Genomic DNA, 26,374 nt, shown 5'->3' with positions numbered 1-26,374 from the left:
CGCAATGCCGGAGACCCGGGTTTGATCCCTGGGTCAGGAAAATCCCCTGGAGAAGGGAATAGCAACCCACTCCAGTATTCTTGCCTGGGAAATCCCATGGGCAGAGGAACCTGGTGGGCTACAGTCCATGGGGTCACAAAGAGTCAGACATGACTGAGAGACATCACTTCACTTAAGATGAGCCTTAGCTATCGTTGTCAGATATTCTATTCAATTGCTTCATGTATAATGCAAACATGGACACAGTTAATCCCTGTGAACCATCTGGCTTCTTCTGAAAAACAGAAATCTTTGGCACACTGAACGACCCCCTTGCTGCTGATTCCAAGAGCTGTTGGATAAATGGAGCTGAGAGCTGGAGCTAGTGTCTGAAAGCCAGTCGTGTGTCTCTTCTCAACTTTTTGTTCAGTCACATCATGCTGTGTTGGTACATTGAAATTGGCCATGGTGGTATTTAATAGTATTTACACCAAGGAAGTGCTACAAGTCAGAGTTTTTCTCTCCTACTCCACTTCCTGCCAAGAGCCAGTTGTTCAATTTATTTCTCACCATACCACCAGGTAAGTGTGAATGGGTATCACCATCATTAGATGAATAAATCAAGGGATGTCTGACGTAGAGTGGTACACGGGGGTACATGCCCCAACTAAGGTGCATAGAAAACCCACATGTGCAACCACCACCACTACGATCCCTCTAACAAACTTGATAGAGAAGTTACTTATTGAGGCACAAGAATACGGATTTTATGTGACATTGAACACTGCAACAGTTCATGAAGTTATTATTATTACTATAATTTTTCTAGACAAGGAAGCAAGACTGGAGAGGGGTTAAATAATGTACCCAAGATCATACAACTGGCAGGTGACAGAATGTGAACTTGTGCCCAGGTTTCTCTGATTCTATCCTGAGGCTACACTGTTTCCCTGACACATAATATACATACAGACACATTCTTATCTATATGTACATTTGTGGGTTTAAAGATATTTCTTTTCTCTCTGCTGTGGTAATTGTTTCTCTCTTTCTTCACAAAGGGCAAAAATATCATAAATACCAGTATCACACCAGAGGTTTGTTTGTTCTCCAAAACACTTAGCACATTCCCTAAGGATTAGTTCAGAAGTCGGCCTGAGGATCCTATCTGAGTTGATGTCATCAGAAAGGCACAGTGATATGGAAGATGCCCACATTTTTGATCTTGAAAGTTTTATCTCTTCTTGCTGGAAAAATAGCTGAAAAGGAAGCTGCTTAACCTTAGGCAGATCACTTTATCCTCAAAATAAATTGCTTCTTAAAAAGTGGTTGCATAATCTTTAAATTAAAACTCCAGACCCACAGAGGAAAAACGTTACCAGCACTGTGTTAGGTTTAAAGGAAAGTGTCCATTAGCTTCCAGGACATGCTAAGGAAGCTAATCTCGGAATAGGATGAAAGTCGTGGGAGTAACGATTATGCCTTTGATCCACTACCCATATGGCATTCTCGACAGGATTATGTAAATGACCTTTAAAAAGTATTTTGGAGCAGTCAGACCTGGAAACATTTATAGATTTTCACATCTGAGTATCTGATCAGATCAAAAGGAAATTAAGCTTTTCTCCATTAACTTCAACCAGAAGCTCCCTTTTCTAATTTTTCCTTACATAAGCGTCTTTAGAGATGACGGTGGCAATGCTGCTAGAGAGGCCTGCAGTAGGTAAAGAAGGGGAGGAGAGAACACTTGCTATAGAAATAGTTGGTTTAAGCATATTGATCAGCTTTTTCTCCTGGGGTATTTGGTTGAAGTAGATGGCAAGGGCTTTGAGAAATTAGGTCAGGGATTTCCACCAGGTGGTAGCACTTGGACCAACTGTAACATCTGTGTCAAAGGGTTTATAAGAAATTAAATATGCTAATAACTTTGGCTATTGTTCTGTGAAATATGTGAAATATGTGAAGTATTCCTCTGTAAGGAATCTGTCTACTCTGTAAGATGGAGGAGGGCCATTTTCAGTCTGTGTGTGTGTGTGTGTGTTTAATTCGTTTGGCTGCCTCTGGTCTTAGTTGCAGCATGAGAGGATCTTTGTTGCATCATTGCTATTGCTATTGCTAAGTCACTTCAGTCGTGTCCGACTCTGTGTGACCCCATAGACGGCAGCCCACCAGGCTCCCCCGTCCCTGGGATTCTCCAGGCAAGAACACTGGAGTGGGTTGCCATTTCCTTCTCCAACGCATGAAAGTGAAAAGTGAAAGTGAAGTCGCTCAGTCATGTTCGACCCCCAGCAACCCCATGGACTGCAGCCTACCAGGCTTCTCCATCCATGGGATTTTCCAGGCAAGAGTACTGGAGTGGGGTGCCATTGCCTTTGCAGGATCATTATTTCAGCTTGCAGACTCTCGAGCTGTGGCATATGGGCTCAGCAGTTGCAGCACACCGGCTTAGGTGCTCTTTGGCACGTGGGATCTTAGTTCCCTAATCAAGGATTGGACCCATGTACCCTGCATTGTGAAGCAGATTCTTAACCACTGGACCACTAGGGAAGGCCCTTCAGTGTGATCTTGAGTTGTTTATAGACTGATTCTGCTGGTCCAGACAACAAACTTTTGAGAAACACTGGTCTATGGTTTTCAACTTCAACTTTACGTTAGAATCATTGCAGCTGAGAGAAAGAGATTGCCAGAGAGAGAGAGAGAAGCAACGCTTGGAACCCACTTCAGGCCAAAATCTCTGGGTTGGAGTTGGAACATCTGTGCTTTTTACAAGCTTCCTAGGTGATGTTCATGTGCAGCCAGGGTTGAAAACTACAAATCTAGATCGACCTCTTCACTTTCAGTCTTAAGAGATGTAACTTGTGCCAGGTTACACTTAATTTAGTTCAATTCAATGAATGTTTATTTGCACAGTTGTGTGTTGGACTCTGCCTCTGACCTCAGAGGCATGAAGATGAAGGCACTGTTTACATGGAAAAGAAGTAGGTTTGTTCTGCCCCAACCTGGCTGTCCCTGAATTCCTTGCAGACCTCCTAGGGCTTTGTAGGATAGTTCCATTATTTCAAAAATGCTATAGAAGACTCCATGTTTTCCCATGATAAGTTGACACAGACTAACTGCATGATCTGATTTATTTGCTATTCATTGGAATTCTATTAACTAGATGTGTGGCAACTCTGGTGTTGTGCTCAGCAGGAGCTCCAAATACGGGAGCAGATATCACAGTACTGGTTTTGAGTATTGGCTTATAGAATCAATCAGCTGCGTCAAGTCTCCAGCTCCTCCACTGACTTGTTTGATTATGATCAAAATAATTTTCTTCCTCTGTGCCTCAGTTTCCTCAAATGGGATGGTGATAGTTTCTGAGACGTGTGTAGTATGTGTGTATGTCTGTGTGTATGTTAGTCATTCAGTCATGTCTGACTCTTTGCGACCCATGAACTGTAGCCCACCAGGCTCCCCTGTCCATGGAATTTTCCAGGCAAGAATACTAGAGCGGGTTGCTATTTCCTACTGCAGGGGAGCTTCCTTATCCAGGGCTCAAACCCAGTTCTCCGGCATTGCAGGCTGATTCTTTACCATCTGAGCCACCAGAGAAGCTCTTAGATGTAGGGTTGTTTTGAGAGTATCTGTAAAGAGCTTACATTTTCAGAAAACAGCACAGCATCAATGTCAGCTATTGTTAACTATTCCTTTCTTCTGAGCTTTTACTAAGCTGTCTACCGGTTCTATTGCTAGGGAATGAATGCATCAAATTGCCAATCACTGCACATCTCTAACTTTCAATGCTGGTAATTATCAGGTGGGCTAGGAAAATATAAGCCACACATTGTACTTTTTCTCTTTGTTGAATGCAGTCAATTAACTGAAGCGACAAGAACTTTCTGATGTTTGGGTGGAATTGCGCTGGGACTCAGCAACTGGGGAAGGGAGAATTGCAGGGATAAACACTGGATTCAGTGACAGTAAGAGTGAATATACTTTCCTTACTTTAAAGAAATGTTTGGTAATAGACATCTCCAATGGAGTATAATTAGCATAAATGGACACCAACACAATAAACTGATGTTTTTAATCAGTGTGCCCATCCTATTGGACAAATTAAAAAAAATTATTACTTAGAATTTTGTAATCAGGAAGGAAATCTGGTAAAAAGGTTAACAAAAATTGGATCATTTCATGCAGGATACGTTTATAATATTTGCTGATCCTTTTTCAAATTGATGTTAAATCACACAATATTCTTAACTCATATTCTTAACTCATGTCTTAACAGATGCATATTCTTAACCCAAATAGTTCTCATCAATAATTAGTGATTGATCATAATTCATACCTTCAGGATGAGAAAGTATAGTATCAAGTGAGAAATCTTTTATGTGCTGTGCTCTGGGTGTGTGTAGGAACAATTGAATTCTCTCTCTTCCAGAACCCATGGAGTAGTAACTTTTAACCTTTTCTTTGTCTGGATATTTGACAATCTTGTGAAGCCATAGAGCTTATTCCAAGGAAAACATGTTTCTAGGTGTATATTTATGATTTTCATGTGTCTATAGCTATTTCATGCAAAGATGGGCTCAATAAAGGACAGAAATGTATGGACCTAACAGAAGCAGAAGATATTGAGAAGAGGTGGCAAGAATACACAGAAGAACTGTACAAAAAAGAGCTTCATGACTAAGATAATCACAATGGTGTGATCACTCACCTAGAGCCAGACATCCTGGAATGTGAAGTCAACTGGGCCTTAGAAAGCATCACTACGAACAAAGCTAGTGGAGGAGATGGAATTCCAGTTGAGCTATTTCAAATCCTTAAAGATGATGCTGTGAAAGTGCTGCACTCAATATGCCAGCAAATTTGGAAAACAGCAGTGGCCACAGGACTGGAAAAGGTCAGTTTTCATTCCAATCCCAAAGAAAGGCAATGCCAAAGAATGCTCAAACTACCACACAATTGCACTCATCTCACACGCTAGTAAAGTAATGCTCAAAATTCTTCAAGCCAGGCTTCAGCAGTATGTGAACTATGAAGTTCCAGATGTTCAAGCTGGTTTTAGAAAAGGCAGAGGAACCAGAGACCAAATTGCCAACATCTGCTGGATCATGGAAAAAGCAAGAGAGTTCCAGAAAAACATCTATTTCTGCTTTATTGACTATGCCAAAGCCTTTGACTGTGTGGATCACAATAAACTGTGGACAATTCTGAAAGAGATGGCAATACCAGACTACCTGACCTGGCTCTTGGGAAACCTATATGCAGGTCAGGAAGCAACAGTTAGAACTGGACATGGAACAACAGACTGGTTCCAAATAGGAAAAGGAGTACGTCAAGGCTGTATATTGTCACCCTGCTTATTTAACTTATATGCAGAGTATATCATGAGAAATGCTGGGCTGGAAGAAGCACAAGCTGGAATCAAGATTGCCAGGAGAAATATCAATAACCTCAGATATGCAGATGACACCACCCTTATGGCAGAAAGTGAAGAGGAAGTAAAAAGCCTCTTGATGAAAGTGAAAGAGGAGCATGAAAAAGTTGGCTTAAAGCTCAACATTCAGAAAACTAAGATCATGGCATCTGGTCCCATCACTTCATGGGAAATAGATGGGGAAACAGTGGAAACAGTGTCAGACTTTATTTTTGGGGGCTCCAAAATCACTGCAGATGGTGATTGCAGCCATGAAATTAAAAGACGCTTACTCCTTGGAAGGAAAGTTACGGCCAACCTAGATAGCATATTGAAAAGCAGAGATATTACTTTGCCAACAAAGGTTTGTCTAGTCAAGGCTATGGTTTTTCCAGTGGTCATGTATGGATATGAGAGTTGGACTGTGAAGAAGGCTGAACACCGAAGAATTGATGCTTTTGAACTGTGGTGTTGGAGAAGACTCTTGAGAGTCCCTTGGACTGCAAGGAGATCCAACCAGTCCATCCTAAAGGAGATCAGTTTGGGGTGTTCACTGGAAGGACTGATGCTGAAGCTGAAACTCCAATACTTTCGCCACCTCATGTGAAGAGTTGATTCATTTGAAAAGACTCTGATGCTGGGAGGGATTGGGGGCAAGAGGAGAAGGGGACGACAGAGGATGAGATGGCTGGATGGCGTCACTGACTCAATGGACATGAGTTTGAGTGAACTCCGGGAGTTGGTGATCGACAGGGAGGCCTGGCATGCTGTGATTCATGGGGTCACAAAGAGTTGGACTCTACTGAGCGACTGAACTGAACTGAACTGATAGCTCTTTCAAGGTAAAAGAAACTGTGAGGTTTTACCTACCAAAGTTTATGTTTCCTAAATTCCAGTCTACATAAAAAAGGGGAGTGCTAGATGGCACCCCACTCCAGTACTCCTGCCTGGAAAATCCCATGGATGGAGGAGCCTGGTAGGCTGCAGTCCATGGGGTCGCTAAGAGTCGGACACGACAGAGAGACTTCACTTTCACTTTTCACTTTCATGCTTTGGAGAGGGATATGGCAACCCACTCCAGTGTGCTTGCCTGGAGAATCCCAGGGATGGCAGGGCCTGATGGGCTGCCATCTATTGGGTCGCACAGGGTCGGACACTACTGAAGTGACTTAGCAACAGCAGCAGCAGACATTTCCTAGATGAGAACCCACCCATATAACTTTAGGGCCGTCTGGCTTCTCTGAAGATTTGAGCAGGTACTGCTTCTTTGCAGTTGTCATAATAGACATGAAATGCTCGTTTGAACCATCATTCTTTCTCATCAAAAATAATTTATTGAAATTCTGTTAACCCTGAAGATATAGTTAGTTCATGACCATGAGCAGGGAACTATGGGAGTGAATTCCCTAGAAATTGTGGTTTTGTTAGTTTGGGATAACTTGGTGATCTGACACCAAATGTGGAAGCCAGACTTGGAGATGGTACAGGAACACTGGCTACATGATTTTCAAGATGGTGACCACAGAGCATTGAATCATGTGGGGGGACCTTCTGAACATGATGTCCTGTGCAGTTACACAGGACAGTCACCTATGAATCTGGCTATGACCACAGAGACATAGAGACGATGATGGGTCTCAGTAACTGATACAAAATTGAACTTTGTTTAGAGGGGAAGAAGTCTTATTTTTGGATGGAGAGCAGAGCCTGGAGATGGAAAGAAGGATGGAGGATAAAACTTATAATTCCGTCTCTTTTCTTTCCCCCGTGTTTTTTTAAGGTAGGCCTGAAACTGGAAGTTCAGAGTGTGGGGGTCACAGCAGTTTCCTACCCCTGCTCACACAGCCCAGGTGAACAGGAGCCCGTGGGAATGAGGTGGGCAGTGGTTCTCTATGGTGGAGAACTCACTGGGAGGTGTACAGGCAGACAAGCTGGAGTCTCCTTGTACCCTTCATTCCTTCCCAGTCTTCCTGCACTTGGCATATAGGAAAAGGTGGCTGCCCCATGACTGCTTAGAGCAGTGCCCAGGGCACAGGTCCCCTAAGATCAGGACCAAGGGGGCTGGAATTGGTGAAGGCAGGCTGCAGCAATAAAATTTTTCAGCTTCAAGGTAGACTTTTTCTCCACTCCCTGAAGATTGGGACTGGGGCCAAGGCCATTGCCCTAAAGGAATGAAGAACTGCTCTCAAGAAAAAAAGATTAGATGTTGGAGGAACATAAGCTTCAAATGAGAAAGAGAACCGAAATTAAAAGCCTTTCCAGAAGAAGCAGAGCTAATGAAACAGACTATGACTTTAAAATGGCCTTAATAAATATTCTCACAGAGAGATAAGGGAAAATTTTGAAATCACAGAGCAGGAAAAAGAACTAATTTCAAATTGGGGGTATTAAAACAACTGTTGAGATTGAAAAAAGGAAAAAACCAGCTAGTGAGATGGGAACAGCTGAAGTACAAACTAGTGAATCAAAAAGTTGAGTCACAAATCTTTTCTGGAAGACATTGGAAAGAGATGGCACCCATGAAAAATATTGAGAATGAAATACAGAAATACAGAAACGAAAGTGTCAAAATCTATAAGAGAGAATTTCCAAAAGATCATAAAGGAGCCAACAGAGAGGAGGAAGCATGAATCAGAATGTCCCAGGGTTAAAGAAAGATAAAGCTAAGGATGAAAAAGCTAATGGGGTGCTGAACAGAACAGATAAGAAAACTAAAATCAATATTCAGACAGCCAATAATTAAATTTAAGAACATTAAGACAAAGAGAAAAATGTTAAAGATTCCAGAGAGCAAGAAAGACCTGAGCTAGTATTAGTTGATGTCTGGATTCTCAACAGCAGCAGTGGATAATGTCTTCAAAGTTTTAAAGGCAAAGAACTTTGAACTTAGAATTTTATATCCAGATAAACTACCATTTTAATAAAGAAATTCTCTGCCTTATAAAATTTAAAAAATTTCACCACTCAAAGACTCTCTTCAAAATGCTCTCAAGAGGTGCTCTGAAAAAGAAAGGTCAGTCTGGAGGGAGGGATCAATGAGAATGGGAGATAAAGCATTTGCAAAGAAGTTGATCGCATTTATAATGTATACGGAAGCAATAATTTAAAATACTTTTCTTATAATTTTAAGAATGAATCAATGGCCTAGATGACACACCACCAAGACAAGTACAAGGTGAGTAGAAGTAACAGTGTGCTCAAGTTTTTGCCTTGTTTGGGAGACATGGATATTGATCATTTTAAACACTGAGAAGGAAAACTAAGCATATCCATACATTTTTAAAAATTAGGAATAATCTTCAGAAAACTAAAGAAAAAATGGATAAGTTTAAATGGCAGAGGGAAATTTTAATCTAAGCAAAGACTTGCTGTAGGTCATGGAGATTAAAACACAGACAAAGATAAAAACACTTGTGTTCAAACATTGATTGTGTTACTAATCGTTGTGAGATGACAGGCAAATAACCTTTGTGAATCTTGGTTTCCTATCTGCAAAACAGAATGGTAATGCCTTCCAGGAAGCATTGATGTGGGGATAGAATAAGATACTGTTAGTATTGGGTTTAGTGTTAGGCCAGGTGATAGTAAATGCTCAACAAAAGGCAGCTAGTACAACCTATGTTCATATTTCCAGTGCCAACCTAGCCCTTCCTGACCCTTGATGCCAAGGACACTAAGTTTATTGCTGAGATTTTTTTCCCCCTAAGACCTCTGGGCTCCACCAATTAGAAAGATCGACTACCTTTCAGTTTTGTTAATTATAATGAAGGACTAAAAGTGCTATTTCTTATAGTTATTATGAGAATTAACTAAATTAATACATATAAAATACTTATGACCTATTAAGTGCTTTAAATATTAATCATTATAATTATCTTCATGCTTAGTCTTAGATGGAAACTTCCAGAACATACCACCTGCTCCTTAAAGAGTTCTCTCAATAGAGTTGTAGTACAGTTGTAATCAGTCTTAAAACATTTAAGGCACAAGGGCAGTGAACCTCTTGAACACTTACCTAGTGTGGTCTCTCTGACATGGAAGTCATTCATCAATGAAACAACGGCTAGGCCCACTTTTTTGAAGGAGTATTCTTCATCTTGGAGAAGGCAATGGCACCCCACTCCAGTACTCTTGCCTGGAAAATCCCATGGGCGGAGGAGCCTGGTAGGCTGCAGTCCATGCTAAGGCTCGGACACGACTGAGCGACTTCACTTTCACTTTTCACTTTTCACTTTCATGCATTGGAGAAGGAAATGGCAACCCACTCCAATCTTGAACTTTGGCATATGCTTCACTGGACAGAAGAATAAAATAGCCTTTAAAGATAATTTCCAGTCGATTAAAATCACCAGTTCCAACATGTCTGCCTTGCACAGTACCATATCATAGTAGCATTCTCACTGATAGCTCACTTTGACGTAGCCTTCGGCCTGTTTACATGGTGTTCTCCATGAATTCAAGGTGTTTCTACTGATTTGCTGTTTGTAAACACATACTTCGAGGACTTCTCCCAGGTACAGTGAATCCATCCTTTCCCTGAGAAAGACACAGATATGATAACTTAGCAGTTAAGGCGAATGTTGGATCCAACCTGATCTGGTTTTATGTTCCAGTTCACTGACCTTGGCAAAGTCATTTAATGTTAATACACCTCTGTTTCCTTCTACTGTGGCCTGTACTATGACACTACTGAAAGATCCTCTCTGATTGTTTGATTTTTATGATTAAATGAGATGAGACATGTGAAATGCCAGAAGCAGAATAAATGTTCAGTAATTGTTAGTGTTGATGACAATAAGATGGTGAGAACCATGGTCACAGAGACAGGGTGTGGACTATGGATGTAGGGACCTTTCTCCTTTATCCTCCTTGTCATTTCTGTGAAGTTAAGAATAAGATACTATAATTAAACCTAATACCTTAATCAGTTAATGTAAATATACCAAACACTTATGAGCACAGCATACTTCTTTCTTTTTTTTTCTCTAATGTTCTCATAAATACTTTCAACTTTGCAGTTGCTAATACCTGCTAAGAGATTAGAACAGGTATTTTTTTCTGCTTTCAGATGCCTTGGATAAGGCACCTCAATACACAGGAAGAATGAAGGTCATGTTCCTTATGAGACCTGGGAAGCACACTTTCCCACAATTTCTTTGACAAAAGGTGGCTCCATGTCAGTTTTCATGCAAGATTTATTAAATTGTCACAAAGCCATGCATATTCTAGCAGAAGATACTAATGATGATTCTCAAGATGCAATTCTTTTGTAACCTTCAGGCAGTAAGAGGCTAGAAACCAATGCCTGACATCAAACTCCCAAGAAGATATGAGACAGAGTGATGTGTCAGTAAACGTGAAGTTGCAGATTCATTTTGTCTGCTGTTTAGCACTTTATTGTATAGAAGTGACTTTGAATAGTGAAAGAGTCCTCAACGTATTTGGCTGGAGGCAACTATATGGATATACTGAAACTAAAAAGGAACCAGCATATGAAGAATAATGGGGGGACAAAAATGCCTAGGCAATCACCAGGGCATAAAAAAAGAACAGTCACATAAGCCTAGAGTGCTTAGATAGAAAGACGTGTGACACACAAACGGGATGGCAGAGTACTAACAGGCAGGCAAGGCTGGAAGGCGCATTCCCGGGTGTATAATCTCATGAAGAAAAAGGGTTACTGCTGAAACAGCCAACAGGTAATTGAGTGCTTATGATGTACCAGACTTTCTAATAATTATTTTATAGCTGTTAACTCATTTTATTTATTTGTTTTGGCTGCAACAAGTCTTAGTTGCGGCACGTGGGATCTTTGGTTGGGGCATGCAGGATCTTGTTCCCCGACCAGGGCTGTAACCCCAGACCCCTGCACTGGGAGCATAGAGTCTTGCTACTGGGCCACAAAGAAGTCCCAATAGCTACTAACTCATTTTGTTTTACAGAACCTTATGAGTCATTTTCAAATATTATCATCATTTTATAGATGAAGAAACTGAGACCCAGAAGTGTCTTTGCAAAGGCAACCCTGACTATTCATTGGAAAGACTGATGCTGAGCTCCAATACTTTGACCACTTGATGTAAAGATCTGACTCATTGGAAAAGACCCTGATTCTGGGAAAGATTGAGGGCAGGTGGAGAAGGGGGCGACAGATGTAGAGATGATTGTATGGCATCGCTGACGCATTGGGCATGAGTATGAGCAAACTCTGGGAGATAGTGAAGGACAGGGAAGCCTGGCGTGCTGTGGCCCACGGGGTTTCAAAGAGTCAGACACGACTGAGTGACTCAACAACGACAACACGTGTTTTCGAAAACAAAGTGCTGGGATCTGAGCCCAGGATATCTGGTTCTAGGGCTGAGATGCAGTAAGATATCATTCAAAGACGGGGAGCAGGAGGTGGAGGAAAGCCAGAGCCCTTGTGCTCAACCAATATGCTATATCGCCTCCAGCTGACACAACATTGATGGGCCTGTTTTGTCAGTCCTCCAAGAGAAATGAATGTCCTGTGGGAGATTTTATAGTATCTGAGACACAGGAGCACGCTACTCTGTTTTCAATTCCCAATAGTGTTATCATATGTCCTGGTTTGTCCAAGATTGTCTGGTTTATGCTGGCTGTCAAGGTGTAATCAATAAGAGTGCTTTAAAAAGTGTCCCAATTTGGAAGATAAAGTATACAGTAACCCTGTGTGTCACCAGTCAAATGGTTAATCCCTGGGCAAGGCTGAACCCACTAGAAAGCCAAAGTGCTTGGCTAATGATTTCTTATATACACAGGAGATGGATGAGGGTCAGGGAGGGCTTGTTCTGCAGGAGGAATACTAAGGAATTAACACCCCTCACACCCAAGAAAAAAATAAAATGGAAACAAACACTCAATAGAAAGTAGCAGAATCCTCAAAATAGGCAGCATAATTAGATTTCATAAAAAGTACTCCAAAGAGGGCATTTTCATCTAGCTTACTCTGCCAAAGGCATAACTAGGATAAAAGACTGATTTCCTCAGAGAAAATTTGAGGTGAATTCCAATCATGTCTGAGTAGTTTTAATATCTACCCAGGCTTTAGAACCCAGCTTTAAAAATCAGGAATTGGGGAATTTGCTGTATGACTCAGGGAGCTCAAGTTGGAGCTCTGCAACAACCTAGAGGAATGGGAAGGGGAGGGAGAGGGGAGGAGGGGACATGTGTATATCTATGGCTGATTCATGTTGATGTATGGCAGAAACCAAACAGTACATAAAGCAATTATCCTTCAATTTGTTGCTGCTGTTGTTCAGTTGCTCAGTCATGTCTGACTCTTTGCATCCCAATGACTGCAGCACGCCAGGCTTCCCTGTCCTTTACCGTCTTTCAGAGTTTGCTCAAACTCATGTCCATTGAGTGATGCCATCCAACCCATCTCATCCTCTGTCGTCCGCTTCTCCTCCTGCCTTCAATTTTTCACAGCATCAGGTCTCTTCCAGTGAGTCAGCTCTTCGCATCAGGTGGCCAATGTATTGGAGCTTCAGCTTCAGCATCAGTCCTTCTGATGAATATTCACGGTTGATTTCCTTTAGGATTGACTGGTTTTATCTCTTTGCTGTCCAAGGGACTCTCAGGAGTTTTCTCCAGCACCACAGTTTGAAAACATCAATTCTTCGGCACTCAGCCCTCTTTATGGTCCAACTCTCATATCTGTTATATGACTACTGGAAAAACCATAGCTTTGATTACATGGACCTTTGTTGGCAAAGTGATGTTTCTGCTTTATAATAAGCTGTCTAGGTTTGTTACAACTTTTCTTCCAAGGAGCAGTGTCAATTTTTTTTAAAATTTTATTTTATTTTTAAACTTTACATAATTGTATTAGTTTTGCCAAATATCAAAATGAATCCGCCACAGGTATACATGTGTTCCCCATCCTGAACCCTCCTCCCTCCTCCCTCCCCATACCATCCCTCTGGGTCGTCCCAGTGCACTAGCCCCAAGCATCCAGTATCGTGCATCGAACCTGGACTGGCATCTCGTTTCATACATGATATTTTACATGTTTAAATGCCATTCTCCCAAATCTTCCCACCCTCTCCCTCTCCCACAGAGTCCATAAGACTGTTCTATACATCACTGTCTCTTTTGCTGTCTCGTACACAGGGTTATTGTTACCATCTTTCTAAATTCCATATATATGCGTTAGTATAATTTTTTAAAAATCTGGAATTGGAAGATATGGGGTGGAGTTAATTTATTAAAGTTTGTCCCCAGCTTAGTGCTGTGAACTGACTTCATCTTACCAAAGTTAATATGTTAATTCTTTGAGGCAGTTCACATGTGGGCTTTGTCATCCCTAAATTTGTGTACAGCAGCTATTAAATTAATAAACTGATTATTGTATTACCTCTTATGGAGGAGTTAGTTCCTCCTTATTTATGCATATCCTCCATGTTTTTAAACTTAAAATGACTACGGATAACATATTTGAAGATGAGTTCTTCTCACTATCAGTGAACTATATTCTAAACCGTAAAGCTCAACTTTTCTTGGCCTGTCCCCTGGGTCCCAGACTAGAGTAAGCTGGAAGCCACAGACTTCCTCACATAACTTGCTTTGGTGACTATGGTAGCATTTCTCCTCTAGGCCACTAAAGACTACTCAATCAGCAGCTGTAACATGCAGAACCACTAAATGGGGGCACTTTAGCTGATAGATCCAGAAGTTTTTGGCAAATCCATTTTCTTTGCTACGTAAATGTGCCAAGAGTTCTTAAGGCCAGAGTAGGAAGCTTGAGTCTTTGGGACCCCCTTGAGCAGACTGGGGGGAAGGGATGCTGGAAGAGATCTCTGTATTGTCCACACATGAAATCTCACAGTAATAGATTCTTCATAAATCTCACTTATTTATGTGAGACTCACTCTTTGCACTGAAAGTTTGGAAAAGAATATACTCAGCGAATTATAAAATGAGGTTTGATCACAAAAATTGAGGTCCTATTGTTTCTATAGCAGAATGGGGCTTTGGGGGGATATATTGCAATGAAAAAGCATCACATTTTGGTAAGTGATAGACACGTGAGACTTCATTCCTTCACAATTACCAGGGGGGAAGTTTCTTAGAAAGTTATAGAAAACTGGTCAATTATCCCTATTTATTCGCACTGTTTGATTATGCTTTATTTCCCATTTAACTTTCTATTAATAAACTTGGTGCTGAGACAAAAGGATTTTTATGCTACTAATGTACACTGTGGTCTAGTTTCCAGAATATTTTAATTACTTGCTCTTATATTGGCTTAAAATTGTGAACCAGAAACCTTTTGGGACCTTTCACTTAATCTGAGCTGTTTCCAAGTCTATTGCTTTTGCTACCATTCCCAGTAGAATTTTTTCACCCTCCTCTTTTTTTCCCAGGTAATCCTTGTGAAATCTTTGTAGGAAACCAGGTGCATTTAGCTGTACTATTCTTGCAAATTAGGTTACTCCCTGTAGCTCCATGCCATCTTTCATTCTCTTCTTCACCATCTTCAAAAGCATTTAGGTTCCCATCTGTACATAGGACTGTGCTAGACCCTAGGCAAACAATTTAATGGAAATAAATCCTGCCCCTTTGGGACTTCATGTCTATGTTGATCAGAAAAACCTGATGGCTATAACACACAACTTCCAAATCTCAGTGGGTTAACACAATAGAAGTTTTTTGTTTTTGTTTTTTCCCATTTATTTCACAATCTAGCAAAAGTTGGTAGGGGTTGGGGTCCATGCATACATTTAGGGATCCACATTCCATCCATTTAGTACCAGCTGTGTCCCGTAAGGCTTCAGAGGCTTCTACTGCAAGCCCTGACTACAGCCAGCAGAAAGGAGGAAAGACAGCATGGATGGAGCACACAAGAGGCTTTTAAGAGATCAGGTCTGGAATTTACAGTCTTATCTAACTAGTCAAAATAATAAATAACCCTAGCTAGTCAAAATAACCGTTCCTGTTTAGTCACTGAGTTGTGCCTGACTCTGTGACCACATGGACTGTAGCCTGCCAAGATCCTCTGTCCATGAGATTCTCCAGGCAATAGCACCAGAGTGGGTTGCCATTTCTTTCTCCGGGGGATATTCCTGATCCAGGGATTGAACCCATGTCTCCTGCGTCTCCTGAATTGCAGGTGAATTCCTTGCCACTGAGCCACCAGGAAAACCCCTGCTATATACTGGTAGGCATATGGCAAATCTGATTTGATCAAGTTATAGAATCTCAGTGAAGGGAATATGGGAAATATCATTTTTGAAGTTTCCTGTAAATATAAAATTATTTAATTATAATAGTTAAATAAAACTTGAAAAAATGAGATGATAGCCTGAATGGGGAAGCAAAGTTAATGGCAGAGACAGAATGTCAAGGGTAGAAAAGATATTTTATTTTATTTATTTAAAATATTTATTTATTTATTTGGCTACACCAGGTCTTAATTGCAGCATGTGGGATATTCAGTCTTCATTGCAGCATACAGGATTTTTTAGTTGCAGCATGTGGGATCTATTTCCCTGACCAGGGCTCGAACCGGGGCCCCCTGCGTTATGAGTGCAGAGTCTTAGCCACTGGACCACCAGGGAAGTCCCTAGAAAAGATATTTTAGATCATCTTAATTTAACAAAGCATTTGGAAGAAAAAGATAAAGGCACAGAGAGACAAATCAAATAGTCAAATATTCAGACAAAATAAACCGTACCTGCCTCAAAATGAAAGGTTTATTGTTCTTAATCCAATACTTCTGTCCCAGATTATTCTTGGAGCATTTTTTTTTCCTGTGAATTGAAGAGAGGGGGAGAATTCAGACATAGATGTGGTAACAACTCTATAATAAATTTATGTAACACATCCCAGGGCTATTAATCTTAATTTTCTGGTTAATTCCTAATCCATTATCTACAATTCCCCCATATACTACACACACACACACACACTCTCTCTCTCTCTCTCTCTCTCACACACAAACATCTTGCCCTTTTCTCCTCAACATGCTATCCACAATCTTCCAAAATAAGTAGAATGAAACTCAATAAATTAAGTAGCCTGCAAAAGTTTCATGGCCAACAATCGGCAAAGTCTGACTTGAAACCTCCATCCATTTAATAGCAAAACTCAAGCTCTTTCCATTACACTCTGGTGCTTTCTTCTCTGAGGAGTGGGAAAGCCCCTGAGAAAGGTGAGAGAAGGAATATCTAGAAGCAGTCAGCTGAGTGAGTGCAAAATATTTCTCAGGGCACCAAAGAATTGTAATTTATGCCCATAAATTTCTGTAGAGCTGCAGTTCTTAAGTGAGTGAATCTGAGGTACAGTGGGCTTTCTGTCTGTAGTTTTAGGATCTGTCCTTTGGAAAAAGGATTTAAATTGCTTATTTTATTCCCTTGGCTAACTTTTTGCATGATCAAAATATTCAGTTAAATGATATGTTAATTTGATGAGACCATGGCACTCTATCTTGCTTCAGCCCTCAATGTACGTAATAGTATCACTGACCATTGTATCCTTCCTCTGCGCCTAGTAGTATAATACATTACATTTATTATTTCTATTTCACACCACAACTTTGGAAAGGAAATATCTCCATTTTACAAAAGAGGAGTCTAAGGACCTTTTACCTGTCCCATACCTCCAAAGTCAAATGTAAAATTGATACAATTTATAAGATGTAGTTAGTATAAAAACATATTTATATTAAATAGCACTGCCAAAGGTAGGCGTGTCTCTTCTAACGGATTTCCATCACCATTTCATTTCATACACTTGTGCAACCATTTCCGGGTACCATATAGCAAAATGTCTGTTAAGTTAGAGACCTTTGCAATAATCTATTTAGTTACTACAAACCTAGTAGAAATATAAAGAAGGAAATGAACTGCAGTTGACCTTGTGGAATTCTTCACCTTTCCATTCTTCCCTCCATTTCCTCTCGATGTTGAAACTGTGGTTTCCTGGTTTTCTTAGTGTCTCTGTGAGTCCACTCTGACCCACCTGATGGTCCCTGGTGATACAAAGAGCCCTCACAGAAGGACCCTGAGGCAGTAGCTCTTTCACTTCAAGTGAAGGCCTTAACAGCACCTAGTTGGACTCAGGTCTTTGGTCCATTAGCATTGAAGGCACTTTGCCTTCTTACCAATCAGAACTCCATCAGTTATCAGTGGAACTGAATAAGATCATAGCTGATCGCCACATGCTCCTTACTGGGCCTATATTGTTAAAAGCATCTCTGAATCCACAAGTCTGTTGATTCATTTATGCATTGAGAATGCAGAGTCTTAGCCAGTGGACCACCGCGGAAGTCCCTTGTTGATTCATTTGTATCTACAAATACTTCTCTCTTTGGCAGAGTATCAGTTGACAGGATTTCCTGTATGATGAGGACGATAATTTGCAAAATGCTCTTCATACTCATATGTATATCACTGTTCTTTACCATAGGGAAGTAACGGAGGGCACTCTTCCCAGTCCAGTGTTGAATAGAAATAAAACAATCTATTGTAATGAAATGCAGACTGTTATTTTGTTTTGCCTCCCGGTCGACTATTCAGGCTGAGTTAATTTCTTACTGATAACAGCTGATGTAGTGTCTTCAGTATTTCATTGGCACAATTTGAAAGGGAGCACACCAAATGAGAGAAATTAAGGCATAACCAAGTTGACTGTTCTAAGTGCTTTAATGAAACTGTCTAGTATATGTAAGTTGGAATCAAGTTCGGTACAGTAGTGAGACTCATATATTCCATTCCTTCAGAGTTATTTAGTGAAAAAGAAGCTACAGTTCAGGAAAAAGGTAATGACTGCTTCCCATGTAGTGACTAATATTCTTCTCCATTCCCCATGGTGTGGCTCATGCTTATAAATATTAAAAATCTGGTACAACCAAGCATAATCAACCAACACTTACTCAGCTTCTACCAAGTACCAATCATAAATGCTAGGGAAGTGAATTAGACACAGTCCCTGTCCCGTTTAAAAGCAAGAAGCAGGTAAATAGAGACTTTATACATAAATAGAAATTTATAAAACTACAGAGAGGGAGCAGTTATCTATAGACACTGGAATTTGAAAATTGGATAGGATTTCACCTAGAAGAAGGGCAATTGAGTACATTATTTATGCAAGAAGTACAGAATCTATAGAGGCATAATGGTGAACCAACAGGGTATGTTCAGGGAACTCTAAAAATTAGCTGTCTTTTTTTTGAAGTTATGAAAAATATTTATACAATTCATATTTAAAAATAAAAATTTGGACTCAGAAGACAAACCTATAAGCATCATTATTTTAAAACTTCTTTTTCAATAATTAATAGGAACAAGAAACAGTCTCTCGGGATATAGATATTTGAAAAACTTCTCAAGTTAACCAACATGACTTACTTGACATTTCTAAAGCTCTATACTTAACAGTAACAAAAACACTTTCAGTTGCAGTATACATAGAACTTCTATCAAAATAAACCATATGAAGATAGCTTCTTTTAATTACTAGAGGGAAAAGGGCTGAAGTGAGTGTGGAGATATGGTAGGAAACATTGCTGAAGAGGTAACCAGAAACTAGACGGTTTGGAAACAGACAGAATTCACTGGCTACTCAGCACTATGTTAGGTACCATGTGGGATACAAAAACATCTTTAGACTTTTTGCTGCTCTTGAAGAATTTATGATCAAATTGAGATGAGAAACCAACACACATGAAGAAATGAAGAAGAAGTCAATGATGAGTTACAGACTCTAACTGCAGTTGGGATTCAAAGAAGGTACAGAGATCAATACAGTCTGGAATAACCAAAGAATTAAGAGAAGGTTGAATTTGAGCTGCTCTTTGAAGAATGGGAAGACTTAGCTCAACAGCTCTTAACCAACCAGTACTACCCCCTAGCGGACATTTGGAAAGGTGTAGGTTGATTTTTAGATGTCACAGTGGGAGGGTGAAAGGGTCATTTTAGGAATTGCCTTGTGATGCATAGAAGAGACCTACTCAACGAAGAATTGTCCCTCTCAGAAGTCTAGTAGTGCTCCCACCCAGAAGCACTAACTTCATAAATAGGGGGCAGAGAGGGTAGATTCCAAATGGTGAAAACAAAACAAATATAAGAATTATGGAGATGTATCACTCTGGGTCATTAACAAGATTAATTAAATAATTCAGAAATAAATCCTACTCAATTTTAAAAATTGATTAATTTTTGCAACTTATATCAGAAATTACATGGTTAAATAGGGCTTTTTATGGGATTGCAATCTCAAATATCATTAGGGATTAGAGAGTAGAAACAGTATCTCAGGGATTTAACCAGCACTCATCCCTCAGTCCCATCACTTCCCTGGTGGCTCAGGAGGTAAAGTGTCTGCTTACAATGTGGAAGACCCAGGTTCAATCCCTGGGTTGGGAAGATCTCCTGGAGAAGGAAATGGCAACCCACTCCAGTATTCTTGCCTGGAAAATCCCATGGATGGAGGAGCCTGGTAGACTACAGTCCATGGGGTGGCAAAGAGTCAGGCATGACTGAGCAACTTCACTTCACTTTACTGCATCCTTCAGTGCTGCAAGGTCACTCTGGATGCATGCAGCTCAGCACTGTGGCTGTGTTATCCCCTCTCCAAGCAGTATGTGCCTACTTTCTGTTTCTGGCCATCCACCCGGGGGTGCATCAAACTGTCTAAGTCAACTGTCTGTGTCATTCTGATCTTAAGGCTTCTGCCTGCCCTTGGCTTCTGTTTACTGCCTTTACTGTTTACTCTCAGATTTCTCCTGCCTTCCTAACTGTCATGTATCTACATCTCCCTTTCACATGCCCCTAGACTGGGTATCTGATCACTTTGTTCTATGACTCTGTCCCTGAGAGGCAAGCCCTTAGGCTCCATGGGCTTGTGGGTCATTGGCTGACTTGTGGTTTGCTTGCTCTAGAGCCTCTATAGTCAGGTCGTCCCCCATCAGTTTGCTGTGAAGGATCAAGATGGTCATAAGCACAGGGAAACTCATGTACAAGTGACAGGGCCCCAGCCTTATCGACAAAGGCAATGGCTTTCCAACAAGGACTCTGGCTATGCTGAAATAAGGTTCAATGAAAGTGGAATTACAGGATCTGCTACTCGCAGTAAAAAAAAATCAAGTGCCAACTTTGCTGAGCACATGGTATGGAATAAACTGTTCACCATTTAGAACTCTTCCGTCCCATTTATGCATATAGATTATGGTTACTCTCAAGTTCAGGTGACACTACTTTCAAAATAAGGGTCATGCATTTACTTCATTTCAAAGTCAACAACTACAAAATTTATCTCATAGATTTCTACCAACACTAAATTGCCCTCCAAACTTCTCTATTTCCAACCATTGTAGTAGGAATTTTATAGGGAGTATAGAATTAATTGTTGAGGGAAATATATCATGGCTGTGAACTGCAAGTATTCTATGCTTCACTTACTAAGAGTGCCCCCGGGTCAAGTCTGATGGAAAGAAACACCTTAATAACCACATAAAACAAATTTTATAACCTGATGGCCCACCAGCCAAATTGGGCCGAGAAATATTTTTCATTTTGATGAACACTGTCTATTATAAATATTTGAATTAGAATGACATGTGAATTAGGATTTCAGTGGTCTCAACCAGTCCAGAAAGGTGTAGCTAAAAAAGAAGCCATAAACAAGTTCCAATTTGCAAGAGATGAAGTATAGGTATGTAACACTGGACAAGGCCAGATGATGAGGTCAGGTGGGTGACATTTTATTTGGCCTATGATTTTAAATACTAACACTTCACTCCTTTTAAGGTGATCATGCTCACCAGCCACTGTCTGACACCTACAGTCACACACTGTCTCTTTCGCCTGCATGTAAGCCTGGTCTAGTGGGAAAAATAAATGTGCACTTAGAAGTCTAATTAAAACACACACTATCAGCAACACAGTACTGAAAGCCCCATTAAGCATCTTATGAATGCCCAAGAGTGCCCCTGACCATGTTTGGAGTGACACATTTTGGCTCGGTTGGTGAAAATTAGGATCAGGCCCTGGACACTGGAGAATACACACTGCATCCCATATGGCCTGGTGTGTAGGTGGACTGCTCCCTGGGTGCCTGAAACTCAGTGAAAAAGCTTTGGGTAGGAATTAGAGGAAAATGATGGAGAATGCAAATTAGCACACTATGGATGGATCTGCATCATGTATGGCCACATTATGGATTGGATTCAACTGTCAGATGGCTATGTATTATTCATGATCAAATTCAGGGTAAAGATACCAGATGGCAAAGGCATATTCATGGTCAGATCTTAGTTGTTAGATTAATTATAAATCTACATAAGAATTGGATAATAATAATTTAGACTGCTCTCAAAAGAATACTCTGTAGGTCATCTAATCAAAAGTATTTTTAAAATAAGGCATATAGGTTATTAGGTGACATTAAACATTTTATGTTGCCATAAGTTATTTTCCAAAAAGACTTTCCAGTAACATACAACTTTTTTCAGATTTCACTAACCTGTGGCTTTGGTCTTAATTTTTGATAGAGCTGGTGGTAGCAGTGCCATTTTGTTAAAGGACTGCAGATGATTTACGTGAACCAGAATGTCAAGGGAGCAGCAAAACTCTGTAGACAAGAGAAATGTTTTGTCTGCGTAGCTACGACTCATCATGTACAAAAAGGCTGTGTGATTTCAGGTTCTGCCTAAGTGTCATCAGCATTATGTGGGCTGGACATTTTTGGATTCCCTCTCTAACCTTCCACATCTTGCTTTGTGCCCAGTGAGGCTCACCTGGAAGCCTTGCATCAGTGAGCTCACTTGTCCTCTGGATTTCAGCTGCTTGGCCAATGAAGGGTATCAGTGGGAGATGGGGTGGGGCGGAGTGCATATTCTGTTTAAATCCCTCCCTGTATTATCTCCTCTGCAAAGGACACTGCTCCTGTTAAGGGGTCCTCTCCACACAACTTTCTCTCTGAATTCTGGAAGCTTCGGTTGCGGTTTTCTGTTGTTACCAGCCTTGGGGTTGTTTGATATTATCCTCTGTGGTTTCTCTATATTCTGCCCACAGCCTTGTGAACAGTTCTTTTATTAAGTTCTTCTTAAATATCCATCTATACAAAAAAGAAGTAATACCTATAGTGAGTGGGAAAAAAGCCCCAGAGGAGACAGAGTTCAAGACACATGGAGAACACAGTTATGGTGGCAAAAAAGATCACAGAATGTTTGTTGTTGTCCATCACTGAGTCAGGTGCTGAGAATGAATGAGAACCAAAGACCAAGAAAGAAGCACTATGAATTAGAGAGACTTAGTTGCTGCCATGGGTCTGTGCCGTATGGGCTGTGGGGCTATGGGCATAGGAGAACGTGCAGATGACTAGGATTTAGCTTAAAAAGTGTTATGATGGGGAAGTACAGGGTTCCATGGGACCCAGTGGAGGGGCAAGCATCACAGTCTGGTGAGAGAACAGGGCAATGAAGGTTTCACAGAGAAGTGACCTGTGAGTCTTATGAGGGATGCATAGGAATTGGCACATTAAGTGGTAGGAAAATGTGGTTCAGGTAGTGTAACATGTGCAAAGGCCTGCTGCTAAGAGAATTCCTGGAAAAGAGGTTCACTGGTGTTGATCATAGTAGTTAGAGGGAACTAGAAGGCTGAAAAGCTAAGTCAAGGTCATATAAGCTGAGTTTGTAAATCCTGTTAAGGAATTCAGATTTTTCCTCCCATCAGAGCATTAGAGAGACACTGAGAGCTTCAAATATGGAGAAGAGGTGACCCAGTTTCAGGGGTCACTGATCCTTGGTCAGAGATTGCTGTCTGCTCTGGTTTTCCTGCATGAATGAAAAGACTGCTCTCTGTTTCGAGTGAGTCTCTAAGGCAGTCAGCATGAGGTGGAACTCACACGGGCCTGTGGGTGTTGTTCATGATCCCTGATTAAGAGCCAGGCCCTCCAGGGATCTCAGTAGTTCCTGTCACTTACAGTGCTTGGCTGTTGTTTGTCAGTATATTTACACTTTTTGCCCAAATCAAAGTAATTTGTATTCACTTTTTCATCTTGCTCCCTTCAGAGTTTTGCCCTGTTTTGAAAAGAACCCAAGATACTGTTCAATGGAGATGGTAAATTTTCCCTGTGTGACAGTATAAGTAACTGGCATTTCTTTTTAACCAACCTCTATGCTTTGTTTCCTTTGCGTTTTCCATTCTATACATTCCAGCCCTGAGCTGAGATAGTGGCTCAGGATATTTAGCTGCCTTGGATAGATCTGGAAAACTTGACTTTGAATTTCACCATGTGATGTAATGGGCTTCCCTGGTGGCTCAGTGGTAAAGAATTCACCTGCAATGCAGATGTGGGTTCGATCTGATCCTTGGGTTGGGAAGATCCGCTGGAGAGGGAAATGGCAGCCCACTCCAGTATTCTTGCCTGAGAAAAACCATGGACAGAGGAGCCTGGCGGATTACAGTCCATGTGGTTGAAAAGAGTCAGACATGACTTAGCACTGAACAACATCGATATAATTAGGCCTTGCTGAACTCGGGGACCCACAACGTTCATAAGAAAGATATTTCCAGGCAGGAGGAAAGCAGGAGAGATTGCCTTGTAAAATGTGAATGAATACAGAGCTCAGACCTAGGCTGTATCTGTATGTGCAACTGTCTAGAGAAGTTACTTAAAATATGCTTACTGTATAAAAGAGGAAGGTGCTTGGCTATTATTTATAACTGAAGCAAAATGTTCATGAAGTAATAGCTACTCTTATATGTTCATCTTCTTCTTTCTTTTCTTTCCCTCTCTTTTTTTTTTTCCAAGTCACTCTGTTGAAAAAGTATGCTGGTTACATAACACTAAAATGATTTCAGAACTCACTAATGATTGGGTTTTTAACTTGCAGTTGGAGAAACATTGTTATAGAGGATTTAACCAAAATGTACTTTTCCTATCTCTCACTGTGGCAAAGAAACTATTTCTACCTGACTATGGAGTTACGAAGTTCTACCTAATTGTTGGGGTGTCTGAAAATTGGTGAAGATTTATGCAGAGACTCTTGCCTCATTGGAAAGGTAGCAATTTAATTTTTTTTGAAGCTCTATCTTTTCTTATTTTCGCATACATTGACACATTTTATTCTTAAGAGGAAAACATTTTAATTACTGCCGTTTTTCAGGGAGACAGTAATCTACCTAGTGTCACACAACGCAATGTTGGAGATAAAACAAAATTCAGGTTTGACGGATTCCAAAGCCCACATTTTGGAACTTCCTGGTGGTTCAGTGGTTAGGATGATGGTTCCACTGCAGGGGGCACAGGTTCAATCCCTGGTTGGGGAACTAGAATACCACATGCTGTGTGGTGTGGCCAAGAAATAAAAACAAAAAGACTAAAAAACAAAGCTCATATCCTTTTATATTCTGCCTTCTAGTGAGTTATCTACTTTCCACCTTCCATGCATAGGCTTGAAACCTTATCTTTATGTGATTATGAGATGGAAAGCTCTTGAATCCCACTGTATTCAGGAGATATTTTGTTCTGTTTGATAGCTACCTATGGGTTCCTTCCCATGAGGAATCTATTTTCAGTTCACATTCGAGTCAGAGAGTTATTCCTCTCAATTGTTATGGTGGACATATTGCTGGTCTAACTCTGAAACAGCTTGCTAGAATTCAGAATGCTGAGATGAGAGAGAGAAAGCTGCAGGACTAGGCACATAGAAAAAACTGCCATTCCTGTGTTCTAAAGTAATTGGAAGCACGAATTTTAAAGATTCTATTGAAAGGAGCTGTTCCACTTAGCATTTTTGTTAATTGTAACTTAGACTTCAAAATAAGTGAATGAGTAGAGACTTGAGAATTTTTCATGTGCCATGGTGGAAACATAAAAACCTTTTCAGTCCCAGCTGTTGTGGAGTAAAACCATGGAAATGAGGGAACCTGGGAAGAGGATTGGAACCATAAGGCAAGAAGAAAATAAACCTGGGAGAACAGATCAGAACAAAGACATCTTTCCTTAGCTTTCTGGGCTAAGAGGTTTCCTCCAATTCCTTTTTTTTTTTTTTTTTAAGATTTATTTATTTATTTTGGCCACACCAGGTTTTAGTTGTGGCATGTGGGTTCTTTAGTTACGGCGCGTGAACTCTTAGTTGCAGAGTCCTAGTCACTGGACCATCAGGGAAGTTCCTCCTCCAGTTTTTTAGTGAAGGAAGAATTAGAAATTGATAGGAGAACCTCAGGGGCTTCCCAAGTGGTTCTAGTGGTAAAGAACACATCTGCCGATGCAGGAGACTTAGACACAGGTTTGATCCCTGGGTCAGGAAGATCCCCGGGGGGAGGACACAGCAACTCACTCTAGTGTTCTTGCCTGGAGAATCCCACGGACAGAGGCGCGACAGGCTACAGTCCACAGTGTCGTGCAGTGCTGGACATGACTGAAGCGACATAGCACACACCCCAGGAGAAGCTCAGTGTAGGTGTCGGTCATGTCTGATCATACTTCAATAAGTGAGCATTCAGTGTCACATGCCTCTCCTGCACAGTGGACTCAGCCTTTCTCTCAAGTTATTTGTGTGGCATTTTTAAATCATAAGTCTAGGACCCAAATCAAAATAGACAAACCTATTCTGAACAGATTCTGTCTTGTTCTAGATGAATATAGGTTGTCCTTGGCAATCAGCAACTCTAACTTTAAAACGTTTCCCTTCCTATTGTCGTCTGAACATATTTGTACCCCGACAATTCATGTTGAAATCCTAATCTCCAGAGGTGGTGGTTTGTACAGATGTCTTTGGAGAGTACTTCAGTGAAACTCTCATGATTGGAAGTGGTGTCTTATAAAAGAGACTCTTATAAAAGAGCCCTACACCTTCTACTATATGAGGACACAGTGAGAGTGTGTGATCTGGGCAAGGATCCTACCTACCCATGCTTGGACTTCCAGCCTCTAGAACTATGAACAATCAATTTCTATTGTTGATAAGCTACCTAGTCTCTGATGATTTTTCACAGCACCCAGACTGAGATACTTCCC

The 26,374-nt window shown here is 40.7% G+C and overlaps 1 non-coding gene and 1 pseudogene across 1 annotated transcript; one reads left to right on the top strand and one right to left on the bottom strand.

Moving 5' to 3' along the window:
* Positions 1-26,374, top strand: part of LOC109565525 (small ribosomal subunit protein uS3-like) — a 99,018-nt pseudogene that overhangs the window by 50,547 nt on the left and 22,097 nt on the right.
* Positions 15,894-15,966, bottom strand: TRNAM-CAU (transfer RNA methionine (anticodon CAU)). The gene has a single exon. It is a non-coding gene; the product is annotated as a tRNA-Met (tRNA).

The sequence above is a fragment of the Bos indicus genome, chromosome 11 (assembly GCF_029378745.1).
Source record: "Bos indicus isolate NIAB-ARS_2022 breed Sahiwal x Tharparkar chromosome 11, NIAB-ARS_B.indTharparkar_mat_pri_1.0, whole genome shotgun sequence".
Classification (NCBI taxonomy): Eukaryota; Metazoa; Chordata; class Mammalia; order Artiodactyla; family Bovidae; genus Bos; species Bos indicus.
The sequence above is the reverse complement of the archived record's forward strand: the minus strand, read 5'-3'. Positions and strand labels throughout refer to the sequence as shown.